General features: G+C 42.3%; 1 protein-coding gene across 3 annotated transcripts in view; it reads left to right on the top strand.

Moving 5' to 3' along the window:
* The window catches only part of RNF130 (ring finger protein 130), a 2389441-nt gene that overhangs the window by 1946915 nt on the left and 421756 nt on the right, over nucleotides 1-20770 (top strand). The window lies entirely within an intron of this gene.

The raw sequence follows: 20770 nt of genomic DNA, 5'->3' as shown, positions 1-20770 counted from the left end.
ACAGAAATTCTAACAAGTACTCAGTAGAGAGACAGCCACAACTTCAGTTGAGTTAACATTCATTAAAATACAAATAAATAAATTAAATATAGTACTATATGAAAAAGAGCAGATACAAGTGTACTTAAATTCACTTATACATCCAGTTGATTTCAGGTAGATGTTAGCTCTGATATTAAACTTTGACTTTGACTTTACTGTATTTTACGTAGAGAGGACTGGGTTTATTTATCTTGTGGCAGGATGTGTTTGCCTGGTCGATCTGAGTTGAGAAACACAGAAAAGGGCTCATAGAGTAGTTGTTTTATTGGACAGAGTGCCTTATTAGTTAGTTGTTTTGTGTTTCTGTGTTGCTGTAAATTTGCCCCATTTGCACAGAGCTGCTCACCATGCAGCAGTGGTTATCAGTTCCCTGTGTGGTAGCAAACACCTAGAAAGCAAGTTTTCCTTATAGAATGGTACCATGTAAAGCAGTAAATGTCGAGCAAACACTTTGCTCACCAACAAGCTTAGAGTAGCTAGTTCCGTGTCAAGAGGTAATACCTATAGATTTAGTGGAATTCATTATTGTGTAAACATTAAAGTTAGTAGAAATTAGTATTTAGAGTAATCTGCCCCAGTAAAGCACCCTTATTAGTTTGCACAAACAGAGCACGCTTAATAGAGTTCTAACCCCAATATACCACCCCCATGTAGCTCACCAGTCAAAGGACTAGACAGCATGGATATGAAATTTCCTAACCTCTCTGTAGCCAGCTTGGTGGATATGGGCATCGTGAGACAATGTAGCAATTATCTCATGTTTACTGTCAATCACTTAATCCTTAAAGAAACAGACACAGTTTACAAGAGGTGTACGTACACAATGACACTAGAGGGTAAAAACTTGCATGCAAATACTCATCAGGTTGTCAAAACACAGCACCCACCTCACATAGCATGCAGTATACACACAGACTAATGTATGCTGTGGCATGTAAAGGCAATCTTCTTAAACAAAAAATTTCACCTAAACTACCTGTTGGCAAAGTTATGCCTCTGCAAGCCCAAAGGCACTCTGAAAAAACATTATGTAAGACTAAACATACACTCGGTAGAGCCCGAACCACTAGGCCCCTAAGACAAGCAGACACACTTCCAAGGACTGTTGTCACATGGGAATCCATTGTAAGATATACTGATGCCCCTCTATTCAGGCTGAACAATGAGAAAATAACAGTTAGTTGCTTATCTGGAGTAAGATTTCCACCAAACCATGCATGCAGTCAAGTCATTATACAACAGGTACCGGTTTGATTCCATCATAGTCCATGTAATTGTAAGTGACCTGAGATGTACCTCCCTGGACTATATGAAGAGAAACATTATGGAGCTCTCTTATATGTTTCAGGGTGGTACAGGCCTGGCATTGAGCAGCATATTGCCCTTACTGAGGATGATGCCACGATATGAGCAAAAGATGATTGATCATAACAACTGGCTGTCTTTCAGGTGTCATTCTAAAGAGATCCAATATTTATCATCTTGGGGGGGGGGGCATGGTTAACAGATGGTATTTCTTTGCCAAGGATGGCCTGCATAGGATGGCCTGCACCTGTCTCCTCTAGGATTTTAAATGCTGGCTAAAACTTTATCCACACCCATTTACCTTTTTGGGCAATGGCAAATGGACAAACCTACCGACATAGCAAAATCAACTCAACTGAACCTCAGAATGTTACTGCTCAGTGCCAGGAACCTAAATAAAAAATATACTCCATCCAAGCCCTTGTTATACTCGAGAATATAGACATTTATGCAAGTTTTCAGGCCTTCCTTTCACACTTTTAAACCAGTAGCTGCACAGAAAAGGGCTAAATGTGGAGGTGTCTCGATATGCATCAATAATAAGTATACCACTGGGTTGGTCAAACAGGATGATGTGTTGGAGTTCCTCCACTTGCAGATCACAATAGACAAATTCCATACCATATCCTAGCCAGCTATAGGTCACCTTTCATATCCCAAGAAGCTCACAGTGTATACTTGGACCTTCTAAAAACACTTACCATCCAATAATACCCTACACTTGGGAAACAAGGACATAGCCAACTAAGAGGGCTATTAGGTCAAACAAAGCTAACTTTGAAGTTAAGATAGCTTCCCAGCTGAAATGTAACCATAAAGCCTTCTTCAGCTACATCAGAAACCTCAAGGGCAGCACACAGCAGTATGTTGAACTGGTGGTTAATGGTGCCACATTCACAGAGCCTAGCAATTTAGAAAACCTGTGAGCAGACAAATTCATTTCTATATTTACCTCCCTCTCACCTCAACCATCCCCCAAGAAATACACTGAAACATAACCTCTCCAACTGTAACTAGGGAGCATGTCCTAGCTGTGCTTGTTAAAGCCATGAACACAGCCTCACTGGGCCCTAATAACATCCTGGGATGCCTCCTGAGCAGTCTAAAATACAATTTATCAAGACTCCTGGACTCACTATTTAACTATAGTCTTAAAACAGGTTTTGTGCCAAGAGAATGGAGGACTGTGATGGTCATTCCCCTTCATAAGGGAGGACTGTCAACAGATCTTGAAAACTACAGACCTAATAATCTGACTAGTCTTATTTGCAAAGCCATGACAAGAATTATTGTAGCAGTTATAAGCAAGGATATAGGAGAGCTACAGACACTGTATGTATCCCAGATTGGCTGTGTCAGAGCAAGGTCATGCTTAGTGAACCTGGTGGACTTCCTTGAAAAGGTCACTAAGGCAGTGGATGAGGGGAAAGCAGTGCATACTGCCTACCCAGATCTGGCTAAAGCATTTGATGCAATACCCTACTTTGATATTGTTAACAAACTTATCGAACTAGGCATAAACCCCTTTATAACATACTGGATAGCTAGCTGGCTCACAGATTGCATCTAATAGGTTAGGATCAATGAGATCACCTCCACAAAGATGTCGTGCACCAGTAGAGTCCCTCAGGGCTTTGTGCTGGGCCTGCTCCTCTTTGGCATATGTTTCTCTGAGGTCAAAGCCAATGTCAAAGTCCTCTGGCTGACCAAGTTCACAAATGTTTGCAAACTGGGAGCAGTCACTGAATCCCCCAAAGAGGAGAACACCCTTCAGGAAGTTCTAACACCGACAAATGCATGGTGCCAAAGCCATGGCTTAAAACTCAATACCAAGACATGCATTATAGTACCTTTTGGGTAGTTGACCACTCTGGGTAACTACATCATGATTAAAATGCCTGTAAAAGTTGATTCAGTAGTCAGAGATCAGGAAACTCATGTAGATAATAACCTACCCTTTGACTAATATGTGTCCAAGGTAGTAAGAAAATCCTTCCATGTTGCTCAATTTGTAAGTAAGTGCGTGGCATTTAGACCCAGAGATGTCATCATACCACTGTACTTGGCCCTCATCAGGGCCATCATAGAGTATAATTCCCCCTTCGGTATGTACCTGAGGAAACATGTGCAGCGACCGAAAGGTAAACAAAGGTTTCTTACAAAAAGAAAACAGGGAGTAAACAAAGTGTCCTACATTGAGATGCATTTCTCCAATGTGTAGAGCCTAAGTGGACATCTTGCTTATAGAAGCCTTAAACATAGTAGACTCTGTTTAATAGGTAGCAATATGATGTCTCAGGATGTAAAAAATGCTAACAGTTCTACACCTAATGCGTATGACAGGGGCTTCCTTTAGCAAGCATATGTGCAGGGAAATCTCATTCTGTTTGCACACATGCTCTCATGCGACTTTGATCAAACTGTGATGGTCACTAAAATGTAGTCAATAAAAAGGCTTTCTGCAGTTGTGGTAGGAAACAGAATAAAGTAGAATAGCAGTGTAGCCATTTATTGTAAAACAGTACCATCTAATATATACTGAGTGATTTTACAGCAGCTTTAAAAGACATGAAAACTTAGAAGCTACAGAAGAAAAAAATGTTGCCCTGTTATTTGAAAGATAGGCCAGATTTGTAAAGGTTACCACAAAGTATACAGTATGTGTACATGTAATGCAGCCTTTCAGTGTGAATAGACAGCACAATCATTGCAGTAGGGCTATTCTTGAGTTCAGAAAGTGTACACAGAGTGTACACAGTGTGCACTTTGTGGTAACCTTTTTGAATCCAGCCTTTAATATTTCTAAATAGAATTTAAAACCACCTGTATGGGCACAAGCAGTATTGATGGTAATTACTTGTTCAGGCTCAGGATATAATAACTTGTTTAAACCTTTATATAATATATTAAACAATTACTAATATATGGTGACAGGTTACAGTGGTCAATACACAAAGACATTGTCACGTCAACTGTCATAACTACAACCCGAAAAGCCTAGCGTGCATAGTGCACCAGGTAATGGATGGGAGAATAATATAATACAGAGAGCTATATGGACGTGCTGCTTCACAGTCTTCATCAGTATGCATTTATTAGGGTCAGATAATCTTAACAATGGTGTCATTTTTAAGTAGTTACAGTGGCATTGAATGAAGGTCTCATTTTGCACACAGCCTGTTTGACTTTAGATAAGGTCTTGAACAAAAATTTAAATGCAGCATGTTAAATGTAAATAATCTTAGTGGGAGATCTTTTATCAGTCATTTTGATAGTAACCATTAGTGTCTTAGAGGGTTTTGTGTTTGGTTGCCTACTAGAATATTTTTTCTGTCCTCAAGATGCAAAAGGAGTGCAGACTTGCAGAAATGGTTGCATACTGATCTACAAGATGATCAGAGCTCTCACAGTGTGAAAACAGAAGCTCTGGAAACCAGCAAGTAAGAGTTGTTAGTTTGACTAAAATTAAGTTACTAGTTTTTCACTACACTGCCTGGATGTCAGCAAAAAAGAATTCTGAAAAAGTAAGAGGAAATCGGCTAAAAAGGAGAAGAAATACTCTGGAGGAGAAGAGCCTTGCAGCTATTAAAGGAGAACCACACCCACGGACTCAAAAAAACATGCTTATTTCATCACGTTTTGGTGTTTCTTATATTTAACATCACTCTGGGACTATTTACAGGTTTTTAAATATTTTTATACGTAATTTCTGAGTCTGCCACATGAGGTCTAGCATCTTGAAGTGATCTTGCTTTTTTAGTCTGCCTGTAAGTATCCCGCAATGCAGTGCTTGTCTGTACAAAATTACATCACACAGGCCTCTTTCTTCCTAAAGCTCCTGTCACTGCATTGATTTTACATGCATATACTGCTGTCTTTCAGTCAGTTCGTTTTAAGTAACATTTCATTTTGTTCAGTAACTACTTAAAACACAAGCAGTGCAAATGCCACAGAACAGACTTTCAAAGTGCTTTTTACTGCTGCTTCCTTTTAGAATAGTTAAATCAGTCTTTTGTGAAGCCTGAATTGTACTACTTTGACTCATCTCTCATCTACCTTCACACCTAACATCCCTACCTATCAAAGTTCTAAGGGTAATTTGAGCTGTTACCTGATGTGATTGACAGCTCACAGTGGGCGACTTGACTCATTGTTCTAGCCTTAACTTTCTGTATGAGTAGGGGAAGGATCAGGAAGCTGTGACATCACAGCAGGGGTGGGTTTATAGGATAGTCGTGGTGATGTCAGTTTGGGGAGGGAATTGGCCAGAAAACTACCTGTATTCCTTGGCCTTGATGACATTAATGAACTGGAGACTGCAGTAAGCTTTTCTAGGGTGGGATAAAAGTTTTTTGAAAATGAAACCACCACAGTATGGCAAGGTACTGTTCTACTGGATAGAAACGGTCAATTTAAAATATTTTAAATGCTGTATTGCTGTTTATTCGTAACAGGGACTGTAAACAGGGAGAAAAAGGGCAGAGAATTTGAGCATTTAATAATAGAATCCCATTGTTGTCCTTTAAGCAAAATGCAGCTCAAGTTTCAGCTTTGCTACAGGAAATGGCTTTTACCAGTTTAGACAAAAAATAAATCAAGTGCATTCAGAAGTGTTTAAAATAAGTGAGACACTGGATGAATATATATAAAAATAAGTGACAACAAGCTAGAAAGAATAGGATAAGCTTTAATTTGTCATTCAGATGAGCTAATAAAAGTGCAGAAATCAGACTTTGAAATGAAGGAAAGACTGGCCGAGTATGAGGCTTCTCAAAAAGAACTCTTTCAACAATGTAGAGTTGGGAAAAAAGGGCACAAAGGGAAAACCTGAGATGTTCTGCTATACCAGAGAAACTGGAAGGAATAGATTGCATTAATTTTCTGAAAATGCAATTAAGCAACTGGACTGCTGTTTCATGGCAGGATGTTCATTTAAAGGGCACACTGTATGTATGCTCCACACTTGGCCATGAGAAAGCAGACAAGACCTATTTTAGTAAAGATGCAGTCATGACAACAGAAGGAGCTGCTCCTAACAAAAGTGTTGCAGAAGAAAACAAATATCAATATTATATTAGGTTCACCAGAGTGGTAATGGGAAATGTTTATTTACTGTATACCAGGCAGAAGAGAAGCAAGTTTATCCACGCAGTCAGGGAATGTTGAGAGGAAGGTGTAAGATTTTAGTTGCTATATGCAGCTGTTTTTAGAGTATTGTTCCTGGAAGATCAAACACAATTTTGTTTGCAGGACGAACTAAGGAGGAAATAAAAAAAAAATACCCATCAAGGAGTAGTCAGCAAGCTGAAGGGGACTCTGCATCCCATTGTAATTATAATAGCAAAGCTCATAGAGAGATCTTGCTAGTGAAACCTTTTCCATTGTTCCAAACAAAAATGACTTGAGTGACAGAATATGCCCAGGAGCTGAAAAGTCAGGAGTGCCTTGGACTTGGAACTAGAGACAGGAGTTAGGTGGATGAGATGATAAGGAAGAAGTTCAGCAATAATATGAAAGTAAGAAATAAATTAATTGGAAAGTGTCATTTCCATAAGATGCAGTTTAGACTAAGAACTGTGCTTCTGCAAGAAGATGTGGCTAAAAAAAATGAAAATTTGTTGACTGTGCCAGTTTGATGTGAGGATTTTAAATATAATTCCCATTTTGTCATTAATGTGTAAAAGGACAGTGAAGGTACTGATGTAACTGTAGCTAATAAAACAAGTTTTGTGTTTAGTAAAATGAGTATAATAAGTGTCTTCAAGTAAACTGCATATTATATTGTAAAGTATTTCTGTATAGTGGTCACTGGTGGTTTAAATGTGAGATGGAGGGGAGGTCTTATGAGTGACTGCTGTTTATGCTAATGATATGCTAGTGATATTAAAGTAAGAAAGTATTTTTTGTGCCTTGTGATCTTCAGCTGCTGGGCGAAGAAGCCAATCTTGGCATTCCACCAGAGTGGCTTGCTTTTTGAGTTTGTCCTGTGCTTATTCCTGGTATGTACAGCTGGCTCTATGCAGCCATTAACATAACAGTACAGAGTTTCCATCAACAACTTCACATAGGCAGTAGTGTTCTCAGGATTTGTTAGCCTTAAAATTTTGCTAGGGCATCACTTAATTTGTTAACACCTATGAGATGTGGAATGCAACACCTCTAAAAGCCTACACACATCCTGTATTCCACTGCATTTATGAAAATTAAAATTAAAAAGCATCACAAGACACATAACTCTCCTAAACAGTGTGCCACTCAACCAAAGCCCCTAAGGCAAAACAGCATGCCCAACACACTAGTCATAGGTGACTCGAAAGTGAGGCACACTGATGTCCCACTCAGTAGTTTGAATAAGGAGAAAGTAACAGTCAGCTGCCTGTCAGGTGCCAGGATCTGCCACATAACGCACGCAGTCATGTCCCTCAACAATAGGTACAAATATGACTCTGTCATTTTACACGTGGGTGTGAATGACCTGAGACGTACCTCCCTGGATTACATGAAAAGAGACATGGAGGAGCTCTTGGATTATGTAGCCCAGGCGGGTATGACCCTAGCCCTGAGAAGCCTCCTACCATCACCCAGAATTATACCACAGTACAAGCAGAAAATAATTGATTTCAACAATTGGCTAAGTTTCTGGTGCCATTCTAAGGGGATCCAGTGTCTGTCTGTCTGGGATGACATGATTGACAGACCTCAATGCTTTGCCAGAGATGGGCTGCATCTGTCACCCCTGGGCTTCTGGATACTGGCCAAGGCTCTTGCCACCCCTATAGTGCCTTTTTTAGGTGGTGTTCCAAAGACCAAATTACCACCGTAACAGCTACAAACAAATGCAATCTGAGGGTCATGTTGCTCAACATTAGAAGTCTAAATCTCAAAATGCACTCACTCAAATCACTCCTTAAAATAGAGAACATCGACATTCATGCTGTAACAGAGACCTGGTTCACGGCAGCAGAAAGCACCCCTGCACTACCAGGCTATAACTCATTCCACATATTTTGGCCCCAGAACATGGACCGAAGCTCCAGAGGCGGTGGTGTTTCCATATTCATAAAGGATGCGCACACCTCCATACTGGTAGCCCAACATAACGCATCAGAGATTCTTCAGGTGCAGCTAACATTGGGTAAGACAGCAATTCAGGTCGTCAACTGCTATAGGTCCCCAACCATGTCCCAAGACTCACACTCCATGTTCCTAAGCACCCTGGAGAATATTAGGGTCCAGCCTAACATTCTTATACTGGGCAACTTCAACTACCCCTCCATTAACTGGAAAAACTACTCATATACCAATACAACTACCCAGTGTTTCCTGGAATTCATTAATTCCAATGCCCTGGACCAGCTTGTTCTTACCCCCACTAGAGGTAGCAGCATCTTTGACCTGGTTATTACTAACATGGGCGACCGTTGCTCTACACCAATAGTCAACTCCTCTCTGGTTAGATCTGACCACAGACTAATCACCTTTGAAATCCATCCCTCACCCGCAAAGGTAACCACCATGAAAAACTTCTCCAAAGCTAACTTTGGGCTCTTAAAAACAGAGGTGGCTAACTTCATGGCACCCATGCAAATGGAGAATAGTTGCATAACCGCCGAATCATACACGTGCACTGTAAGAACACGTACACAAATGCATGGATCTCGCCATACCCAATAGAACCAAGATGCTCTCCTCCAAAAAAAGGAAGCCAATCTGGTGGTTCCCCTGCCATAAACAAACTCTACAACAGAAGGAGGAAACTGATGTGGAATAAGGTGAAGTCCCAGCACTGGAAAAACTCTATTATCAGCCTCAACAAAAAGCTGAGATCCCTCATGAAATCCTCTAAAGCTAGCTATGAAAACAGAATTGCAGCAGATAGTAAAGACAATGACAAGGCCTTCTATAGTTATGTAAAGAATCTCCACGGCAATACCCAGATTTGCTCTAAGCTACTGCACAATGGTACCTCCTATACTGAGCCAACAGATATTGCCAATATACTGGCCGACAGATTCAGTGCCAACTTTACCCCTCTCTCCCCCACCAAAGGACCAGTCACAATACAAGTAGATTGCCAGGCACCCAGTATTACTGTGCACAGGTTAAAACAGCACTGTCCAAGGCCAAGAATACAGCTTGTATGGGACCTGACAATATCCCTGGCTGTGTTCTACATGAACTACAGAGTAAACTGGCACCTCACCTGTGTGCCCTGTTCAGTCACAGACTCATTTCAGGCTTTGTCCCTACCAAATGGTGCAGTGTTACAGTCATCCCTCTCCACAAAGGAGGAGTGACTACAGACCCTGGGAACTATCTCCCCATTATCCCAACGAGTCTGATATGCAAAGCTATGGAATGCATCATCATGGACCTAATAAACAAGGATATAAGGAATCTCCAAACTCTGGATCCCACACAGCTTGGTTTTGTGAAGGGTAGATCATGCCTGCTCAACCTGGTCAACTTCTTTGAGTCAGTCACCAGGGCTGTGGATGAAGGCAAGGTGGTTCATACAGCCTACCTTGATCTGGCCAAGGCCTTTGATGCCATTCCCCACTCAGGAATCAGAAAAACTCACTAAGCTAGGCATCAACCCTTATATCACTAAGCGGGTTGGAAACTGGCTTACAGATAGAACCCACAGTGTGAAAGTAGGTGACTGCAAGTCAGGCTGCCTACCTGTCACAAGTGGAGTCCCACAGGGTAAGGTCCTGGGTCCTCTCCTGTTTGGTATCTATTTCTCTGAAGTCCAGGCCAACATGAAGGGACTAAGGTCGAGTGGCAGGATGCCAGGATAATCCTATGGGCTATGTATGTAAAGGCTTCAGGGCCATTAGCCTAGTACACACCTATGAACCTATAAGATAAACAAATATAAATATTTTGTGAACAATAAAAGCTATTAAAACTGTACAAATAAAGTTTTCAGTAAGAAATATGAAAACATATGTTTAATTGTATAATTAGTAATAGAAATAATACTGGATATCTGTCAAGATGTGCAACTTACAGTGCAAATATCAAAGCTTTCTTCAGCCACATCTAAGGTTTTATATGATGTCATATAATAGTCTGTAAGCCATTTAGTTTCTGAAGTATTAACTACATATGGAACTATTGCTTGAAGTATTAACTACATATGGAAATATTGCTTATTTTCATAATTACTAACAAAGAACAAGCAATATTTCCAGCATAGTGTGAAATAAACCAGCATTTTCAGTAAGTTCTCCTGTCTCTCACAATGATGTTTCACATCCTATACCGCAATAAAATGTAGATCCCTCAGTTATGAAAATAAGTACATAAATATGAAAATGTGAATAAAAGTGGCAAAGATTAAATTCTCCACTGCCATCTAGTATATATGCTCTTGACATCTTAGACTAACAGTCATAGTATCATGTTGTTAATAACTCCTTGCCCATCCTAATGCTGCCTATTATTAGCTGGTAAGTCACTTAGTTAAAGAAGCCAGACCCCAAAAAGTTCTGCACTCCATAACAGGTATCGGGGTGATCTGGAAGTATACAAAAAAGACATCATAGGCTTGAGTGAGATAATAACTTGCAGTAGAATAATTAGTTCCATGGTTAGCTGGGGTCCCACGTTTTATTTTTATTTCAAAGGAGACAGCTATGTGGTCTGACCTGAGCAGTGAGGAAATTACAATGGGGGGAGAGAGGATGCAGTGATGTCCTTCTATTCAGTGTTGCAGTATTCTTTACATGTGGGAAGTCCTCCGCCCAATGACCCGGCATCTGATCAGTATACAACAGCTTTTAGCTACTGCAAAGTACGTGGGACGTCGCATGTATGTGCTGACAGCGTCAGCCATAAAAGGACATTCGCATGTGCAATCCTCACAACTTTTCTGTAGCCATTCCAATCTCTTGACTGGTACGTCAGTCTGCTGCCTGATTCCATTGGTTGCTGCCAGCTTTCAGATAAGTACCCTATTGGGGATTTATTTCATTGCTACTGTCTTTTGTAATTAGTTCATGTCATCCAGGAAGGGCAAGTGTAAGTGTGGAAGGCAGATTCTACATAAAGATAGCCATGACCTTTGATTTTCTGCCTAGGCCCCAGTCATGACCACCATTCCTGTTCCATTTGTTAGGCCTTTATTCCTAAAACTTTGGGTAGCTGATTTTTGGCTTTAAATCTCTATTTAGAGAATCAACATCTTAAACGTCTGGCTAAGGATATTGTGGATGGGTTCCGGGGGTCCTTTGGCTGAGCCGATTTTGAAGAGGAAAGTTAGTAAGCCTAGGCCTGAATCCTCTTCGGCTGCATCTCTTACATCCAACATATCCCTTGAGATCAGTGAAGATCCTGTGTTGTGTTCAGAGGTTGGGTCTGATTCCTTGGTGGGTACCTCATCAGAACCCACTAAGAAATCTGACCTAGGCATGTCCTCATAGGCAATGCAGGCATCAATTTCAGTTGGACAAGAGGAACCACGGCTCACTGTGCTTGAGGGCCCTAGAGATGTACTTCCACTCCTGTTAGGGATCAGATTCCAGAGTCGATTCCGGACGTTAGGCCTACATCGGGTTCTTTGCAGAAATGCATGTTAAGAAAACACAGAACACTAGACAGTCTCAGGCCCCTTCGCTTCCACAGTCTGACCGGGATTCTTCTCTCAGGGTTTAAGTAAGGCTTTTATCTGCTACTTCTGTTCCTTCTTTTTCTTCTTCTCCTGTTCAAAGAGTTGGGGAATAGATTCTCTTTGAAGATGGTGATGAGTCTTCCTCTGATGAGGATTCCTTAGCATATTCCATGCGAATTACATGTCCTCTAGGATATGCATCTCTAGAGGAGGAGTCTAATGGGGGGATTCTCCAGTAGAAGAGATTTCTTTTGGTGAAACTTTTAACAAAATGAGGGAATTTTCCAAGTGGGACTATTCACAAATTTTGTAGGACCAAAACAGGTGTTATGACCTTCTGCAAATGGAAGTTCCTTCACCTTCTGCTGTGCCTGCAGTCGTGCCAGCTCTCCTGAATGTTTTCACTTCTTCTTCTAAGGCCCCTGGCTCTCAGGTTCCTGCTGCCAAGAAGCCAGACAGATTCTACAAGGCACCTGATGATTGCAAGTTCCTGTATAAGTGTCCTTCAGCTAATCCAGCTGTTGTTTCCATAGCTTCTGACAGGTCTTCCCGGTTCTCTCCTTCTGAATATCTTCCCTCTGATAAGGAGAGCAAAATTCTGAAGAGACTTGGTAAGAAAGTTTACATTTCTTCCACTTTAGCAGTCAGAGCAATGAATTACCAAACTTATATGTCTAGGTATTCCTTGGCTCTACTTGCTCAAGCCTCGGAAGCTATTGCTGAACTCCCAGACTCTGAAATTAAAACACCGGTTTTGTCTCTTTTGACAGCTTCTTCAGAAGTAGCTAGACTTTCCATTAAGTGCAGCTATGATGCTGTTGAGACATCATCCAGAGCTGCTGCATCTGGTTCTGTACTTAGAAGACATTCTTGGTTGAGGCTTCAACCATTGCCAGATGACATTAAAGCTAAATTGTTAGATGCTCCTTTGGATAATTCAGCTCATTTTGATTCTGCATCTGCAGACTTATTTAAGTCTCTGCAAGACAAGGAAAGGGAACTTCAAGATTTGAAGCACCTTTCTGTTTCTCATGTTCCTAAGTTCCATAGGAATTTTCCTACTAGGATATCTTTTGTTGGGAGACCAATTTGCACGTCTTCTTCCTCAGCTTTTGCTTCCAGACCTAAAAAAGACTGCTGAGACCTCCACAATCTAAATCTACTGCTTGTACATTTTTCTGTCAGCAGTCTTTTGCAGCCAGGCCTATCTCTCTGTGACTACCAACCTCTTCCAAGTTTTACCCCTCTATCTCCTCATCTGTCTCTCTCTTTTCCAGCTTAGGCAAGGATCACTCAGGATTCCTGGGTTCTATTTTGTTATCCAATAGGGATACTTCATGACTTAGAAAGTTCTCCCACTTTTCGTGGGAATTCCACAGCCCCCTTCAAGTCAACTGAATATGTTTTCAGTGTTCTAGCACAGCTACTTTCTCAAGGCACAATTAAGCACTCAAGGATGTTTCTTCTTCCCAGGAAGGATGGTCCCTGGAGACCAATCTTAGATCTTTCTGACTTAAATACTTTTCTAGAAGTGCCATCTTTCCGCATGCTGTCTTTACAGACTCTGTTTCCACTGATTCCCCCTCAGTCTTACGTGGCCTCTTTAGACATCAAATATGCTTATCTACACATCCCCATCCATCCTCTGTACAGGAAATCTCTGTGTTTTTCTGTGGGTTCTTTGCACTTTCAGTTCTCTGCCATGCCTTTTGGACTTTTTACTGCCCCAAGGGTATTCACAAAGTTCTTGGCCCCTGTGGTTGCTTTCTTGAGAGTCAAGTATATCCAGATATATCCATACCTGGATGATCTTCTTTTCCAGGCTCCTCTGTCAGAACTGTTGACTCAAAACCTACAGGCTGCCATTCATTTCCTACAAAGTCTAGGGTTTACCATAAATTTCAAAAAATCTTTTCTGACCCCTTCACAAGACCACATCTTCTTAGGGTGCAGGTTCAGGACCGACTTTATGATGGTTTTTCTTCCTCTGGACAAAGTTCAGTCCCTCACTGCATTTCTGGAAAACCTTCTGCCTCTCTCTTCAATTACAGCCAGGGAGTTTCTGAGACTTCTTGGGTTCATGGCATCCACAATTCCTGTGCTGCCTCTTGCAAAACTGCACCTGAGGAAATTTTAGTGGTTCCTTAAATCAATTTGGACATAGCATGCTCACCCTCTAGAGTTTGTGAGCCCTCTCCTTCCATGCCTAAAAATAGAGCTTGTTTGTTGGAATCAACAGCTAACTCTGAATCCTGGGCTTCCTCTTCTTCTGCTCCAGCCATCTTAACATCTGGTCACAAACACCTCAGACGCAGGTTGGGGGGCAGCATTTGCTTCCAAGAAGGTGGAGGGCCTTTGGTCTCTTTCTCAAAGTAGCAGATAAACATAAATGAAATAAGGGCTCTGATTCTGGCTTTAGAGGCATTTTTATCCTCTGTCAACCAGGCCCTCTGAAAGTGTTTACAGACAACACCACAGTTCTCTGGCATAAACAAATAGAGGGGGACAAAGTCTTACCTTCTTTGCAGGTTAGTTCTCATGGCATGGGATTTGGCATTTCAATACACGGTGACTCTTCAAGCAGTTTACATTCCATCCACTCAAAACATTGTGGCAGACACTTTAAGCAGGTCCATGACTCAGTCCCATGATTGGATGCTTCACAGGGATGTGTTTCTGGACTTGGTCCACCGGTGGTGTATCACTCTTCTGGATCTGTTAACCTCCCCTCTGAACAGACAGCTTCCTCTGTTTTGTGTCAGACTCCCACATCCTCTAGCTTGGAAGGTGGATGCTCTATCTTTCTAATGGAAGGGGATGTTTCTTTATGCATTCCCCCTTCCCTCTCATTCAGAATGTTCTGCTGAAGATTCAGCAGGACAAACCAGAAATCTTGCTGGTGACTCCCTTTTGTCCAACACAGCATTGGTTCCCTCTTCTTCTGCATTTAGCCAAGGGCAATCATCACATGTTACCTCACAGAGTGGACCTGCTCACACAAGACAAGGGATCTCTGCTTCATCCACATTTGTTAACCTTCAACTTTTTCACAGGGCATGCTTAGGATTCTGCAGGAGGCCAGTAAACCCAGTAGTAGAAAGTCTTACTTATCCAAATAGAAGAGGTTTTCCAGCTGGTATCTTTCCAGAAATCTGGTTCCATTTTCAGTGGATATTCCAGTGGTTCTTTCTTACTTGTGTGAGTTACTTAACAGTGGCTTGGCTTACTCGTCAGTGAAAGCTCACTTTTCAGCTATTTCTGCATGTCTGCCATTATCTCCATCTTTATTTATTTATTTATTTATTTCATTTTGCATTTGTTTACTGGGAAAGTCCGACTAGACACAGATCCTATTTTAGCGGAGGCCCATGGAGAAAAGCTTCAAGGAAAATAAATGTAAATATAAACATTGTAGAAATTAACAAACTTACAAGGACATTACATAATCATACAAATATAATTTACACAATGTAATAAAAAATGATGTGAACCACACCACGGCAATAAGAAGGCATACAATTCCACAGCGTCAATAAAAGATGCAAGATATTACCAAGTAAAATGTTTTAATGTTAGCGCTTTCACAGTTCACAATGACTGCTTCATCAGTCATTGTGAACTATGAAAGCGCTAACATTAAAACATTTTACTTGGTGTTATCTTGCATCTTTTATTGACGCTGTGGAATTGTATGCCTTCTTATTGCCGTGGTGTGGTTCGCATCATTTATTACTACATTTTTACAGTGCTGTGTTTTGCAGCCCTAACAGAAGAACCCTGTCTTGTCCTGGTTGTCTGTACTTTTTGCTTCTATATAATTTACACAATGATGAGAATTACATTTCTGCAGAGGTAGCATCAGCATAATATGTGGTACAAAAATAAATTAAATTTTAGTGAGTTTCAGTACAAGTGATTTCAGGTATAAGAGAAAGATAGCACCTAATGAGGAGTATATGGTTACCTATAGAGAGGTTAGTATTATCCTGGAGCGTTACAGGTGCAAAGCCAAGTATTGGTCAAGTGTGTTGTTAGTAGCTTTTTAGTAGTCTTTAGCTTCCAGATTGGAGGTAAAACTTTTTCTTAAATATGTCCTACATATTAAACCTCCCAGGAAATCAGTTCCACCTCCTAGGATTTGAACTGTGTTTTAGAGAAGATTACTGTAGCTCCTTCTGAATCTACATCCTCAGCTTCCTTTTTTTACATAGAAAACAGGTCTTCTGTTAGCCTTGATGTCTGCCAGGAAAGTTTCAGAGAGTCAAGCTTTGATGGCTTCCCCACTTTCCTTGGTTTTCCACAAGGATAGGGTTTAATTTCCGTTGCAATCCTTCTTTATACCCAAGGTAGTGGATGAAGTGTCTCTTAATCAGTCTGTTCATTTACCACTTTCTTCCCTTCTCATCAATCCTCCAGTGAAAGGATCTTATACCTTTGATGTACATAGACAACTCAGATTCTACTTAGATAAGATTAAGGCTAACAGGACATCTGATCAGCTGTTTACTTCTTTCCATCCCAGGGCTCTGTGTTTGCTTATCTCTAAACAGACTATTTCTTCTTGACTCTCCAAGGCAGTCTTGTTTTGTTATGATTTCCATGGTAAGTCTCTTTCTTTTCCTGTTAGGGCTCATTCCACCAGGTTTGTGTCTTCCACAGGAGCATTCCTTAACAGCCTGGATACTAATTCTGTTCTATAGGCTGCTACATGGTCTTCTGTGCACACTTTCACCAAACATTGCGAGTTGGACACCATTTCTAGATCAAGAGCAGGGTTTGTCTCCATGGCTTTGTTGAAAGCTCTTCTGTTCAAAGTTCCTCTGCTCCGTCCTCCTCCCAGGGTTCCTACTAAGCTTTGGCATTCTCCCATATGTAAAGAATCCTGCAACATTGAATAGAAGGACATAGAATAGTTGTGTAAAATCTTACCATATGGGAGAAAGAAGAGTTCTTTAAAATCTTACCATAACCATAGATGTCCTTCTCTTCCATGTTTCAGTATTCTGTCCCTCCCGCCTTCCCCCTAAATCTTGTTTCTTTCCTTGGATGGCTTTTTATTGCTCCTTATCTCTGGTGTTCTTTCTGGTGCATTACAGTTCTGAGGATTGTATGTGAGGACATCCTTTTATGGCTGATGTTGTCAGCACACACGTTCCACATACTTTGCAGTAGCTAAAAGTTGTTGTATGGCCAGATGTCAGGTCATTGGACAGAGGACTTCCCACATGTAAAGAATACTGCAACACAAAAGAGAAGGACATCTATGGTTATGGCAAGATTTTAAAGAACTCTTCTTTCTCCCATGTTTGTGAGGACATCAAGATTACCGATTGGAGGAGTGGAGATACAGGTCTCTCAGAGACCAGCTCCCAGACAGTGGGCTGGCTCCAAAAAGAAGAGACACTCGGCTCCGAGCCGAAGTAGGTGTACCAACTATCTTGTTCAGGCTGCTTTTGTTTACCAAGTCCAGGAATCACTGGGCCAGCATGTTTGAGGTTGTGTATTATTCCCAGTTTATAATAGGGTAGTTAAGTCGCCCATGAATATGGTGTTGGGTTGAGTGGGGAGTATCTTCAGTATATTTAATTATGTGTTACAGGTTTCCTGGGTCATAGGGGTTGACCTGTATCTTGCAAGGGTATGGGCTTTGTCTGTGGGAATCTGGTCATGGAGAAGCTCAAGCATATTGTACTGCTTGACTAACCAAAAAGTATGCTTGTTTTTCATGTAAATTGAGACCATCTTTTGTCCCTTCCTGTGCAGTAGCTGGTCTAATGTCTGGAAGATATTATAGCCATACGCTGCCATCATCATTAAGAGGCAGTAGCTGGAGATGGTGAATCTACAGATGTGAAGTTGTTCAATCTCGCCGTTCATTCTTCACTGATGGGTTCGGAGCCAATCCATCGGCTCCGACACGGCCGTTAGCAAAGCTCAGGGTTTACCAGTAGCTCGAGACCAAGCCCCTTATCCCATGATGCACTGCTGGAATTACCTCAGATCTAGTTTGCCACGGCATGGATCTCAGGGGTTCCAGTTCGCTCGAGCCTTTTTTGACACAAAATAGCTATTTGCAAGTCTTTTTCAAAAACTTCTTTATCTTTTCTAGATAATTACTTATATTTATAGCTCCTGTAGTTGTCTCTTTAGACCTATTCCCTTGGTGCTTCATAGTTTATCATATTTGTAACGGCCTCGTGTTAGGCCTAGTTTTTCAGTGTGTGTGTTTCATTATATTACTATAGTGTTCATAGTGTAGATAGTGTGCTGTTACACATTTAGTAGAGTTGGCCTTCCTTTCCCAGGCCATTGTTAGAGTATGTTTTGTATTACAGTTGAGCCTAAGGATAGCTTTAACTTTTAGGCTGTATTATACTGTTGGCCGTTTTTCTCGGCCGTTTGTTAAACGGTGTTGGTTTATTGCTGCTGTTATCTTGACCCTAGGATAGATTTTTCTTCTAGGTTGTTGTAGACTGTTTAGTCTGTATTTTGATTAACATGTCTGGGGAAAAAGACAAGCATCCAAAGTCTGGATTCAAAAAATGTTCAGACTGCGGGCAAAAGATGTCTCTCACTGATGGGCATGTTCAGTGTGTGTATTGTTTGAGTTTGGTGCACCTGCAGGAGTCCTGTAGCATTTGCCATTCCTTTTCTTCAAGGGTTCTTTTAGAACAGAAAATAAAGCTTGTGGATCGAGGTTTGCTGAAGCATCCTTTTACTGAAGCTTTGTCTGACCAGGATGGGAGCAGCAAGTCCTCTAAATCATCAAAATCATCTACTGATTCCAAGGTATCTAAAAAGTCTAAGAAAGTGGAGGATTCTGGGACTTTGGCTCTACAGTTATCGGAGCAGAGTGTCTCTTCTTTTTGGAGCCAGCCCACTGTCTTGGAGCTAGTCTCTGAGAGACCTCTATCTGCACTCCTCCAATCGGCACCTTCGGTGCACTCCTCTAGATCTTCTGTCAGCCACTCAGATTTGGATATGGACCATTTGGTGCAGAAGCTCTTACGGGCACAAGGCCTTGCCAAATTGTTGTCAGCTCCAACCCCAGCGTCGGAACCGAAGACCACCATCCCGGATTTGACTGCTCCTCCTCCGAGCCATACCGGATCTTCGGAGCTGGAGGCAGCCGACCTGCTGTTCGTGGAGCCTTTGGAGCTGAGACCTGCTCCAATTTCATCGGTTCCATTTACTCTGACGTCCTCGGCGCTGACAGGGGACTCTAGGGTCCGACACTCTCCTGTCAGGACCAGGGAGGATAGTCGCACCAACATGTCAGTGCCGACTCTTCCTCTCGGGGCCTCAGCTTGGATGAGCTCGTCTCCTACCTCTGGCTTGGAGCCCACGGCCTCGGTGCAGGAGGGGATGGCGGTTCCTTTGGATCCATCGACTCCTTCTCATCGGCGCTGTGATGCTTTCGAAGCCATGAGGAGGGCCTTGTCCCCAAAGACATCCTCGACACCAGGTCTGGCCTCTTCTTCCCCCAAAGTGCCTGTGTCAGCTTCTGCCTCCATCATCCAGGCGAAACGTAGAGACCCTGAGCCTCAGGTAGCCACACAGGGTGCCCCTTGCTCTTCCGAGACCTCCCCAGATTTTCCCACTGAGGAGGCCCCCAGGAAGAGATTGCGTAAGAGGAGACATTTGGACACCCCACAGGAGTCTTTGACATCTGATACTGACTTGGATGAGTCAGAAGGGTCTCCCTGATCCCCCTTTGAGGATATCTCCTTTGCGGAGATACTTGAGATCCTTAGGCAGAGGGGTGATTGGCAATCCAAATGCCCTACTGAGGATGAGTCAGTTCTCCTGAAGGCTTTTGGGTCTCAACCTTCCACCTCTTGGGTGTCTCTGCCCTTCGATGAGCTCATGCAGCTGGTCTCTCAAAGGGGGTGGGAGTCACCGGAGTCCATGGACCCTGTCCCTCGGAGGCCCAACAAGTTAATTTCTGCCCCCATAGATAAAGAATTTTTGTCCAAGGGAGTCCATATTGATGCCATGGTGGTGGCAGCGGCCACCAAGAAGGAAATGTCTGAGACTTCCTCGACGATCCATCCTCCTAACAGAGAGTCCAGGATCATGGATCGATATGGGAGACGCATGTTTAGTTCAGCGACTTTTACACTCCGATCCCTGAACTATTTGACCCACTTCACCAGACTGCAAAGAGATCTCCTTAAGGAGTTGGGAGATACCCTTCAGGGTGCTGTAGCTGCAGGGTCTTCTGACAAAGTTGCTGCCCATCTCGCTACCCTAAACTCCATTGTGAACTCGTCCATGCGTCTCATGTCATATGCTGCTGATGGGACGAGTAGAGCAGCGGGTACAGGAGTTGCGCTAAGATGACATTCTTGGATGCGCTTGTGTTCCTTCGCGGAGCCCTTTAAGTCTTCATTTGTCATCACCCCATTTGATGGCTCATCTTTCTTTGGGCCCAAAGTGAAGGAAACCCTCACCAGGTGTGAGCAGGAGGGAAAGACTCTGTCTGCTGTCGGAGTCTGATTCTCCACCCCTACTCAGCCTTACCCCAAAGGCCAATGGGGAGGGAAAATGTGGTTCCGAAAAGCCCAAGGAGCTTTTCAGGACACACATGGTCAACCCCTCTCTAGGGGCAGAGGAGGGGGTAACAATAGAAGACGCCACCCTCACGGCAGAGGTGGTCCTCAACACCAGGGTGACAAAGATCACTTCTCTAGTCAACCCTGTCAGCACTCCTGAAGGGAGACCCAACTGTCCTGCTCTGGAGGCAGTTGGGGGTCACTTATCTTTATACCCAGACGCCTGGCAAGATATAACAATGACAGCTGGGTA

Source organism: Protopterus annectens, chromosome 4.part0, assembly GCF_019279795.1.
Source record: "Protopterus annectens isolate FY-2018-M chromosome 4.part0, PAN1.0, whole genome shotgun sequence".
In the NCBI taxonomy this organism is placed as follows: Eukaryota; Metazoa; Chordata; order Ceratodontiformes; family Protopteridae; genus Protopterus; species Protopterus annectens.
This window is presented reverse-complemented; position numbering and strand designations above follow the sequence as displayed.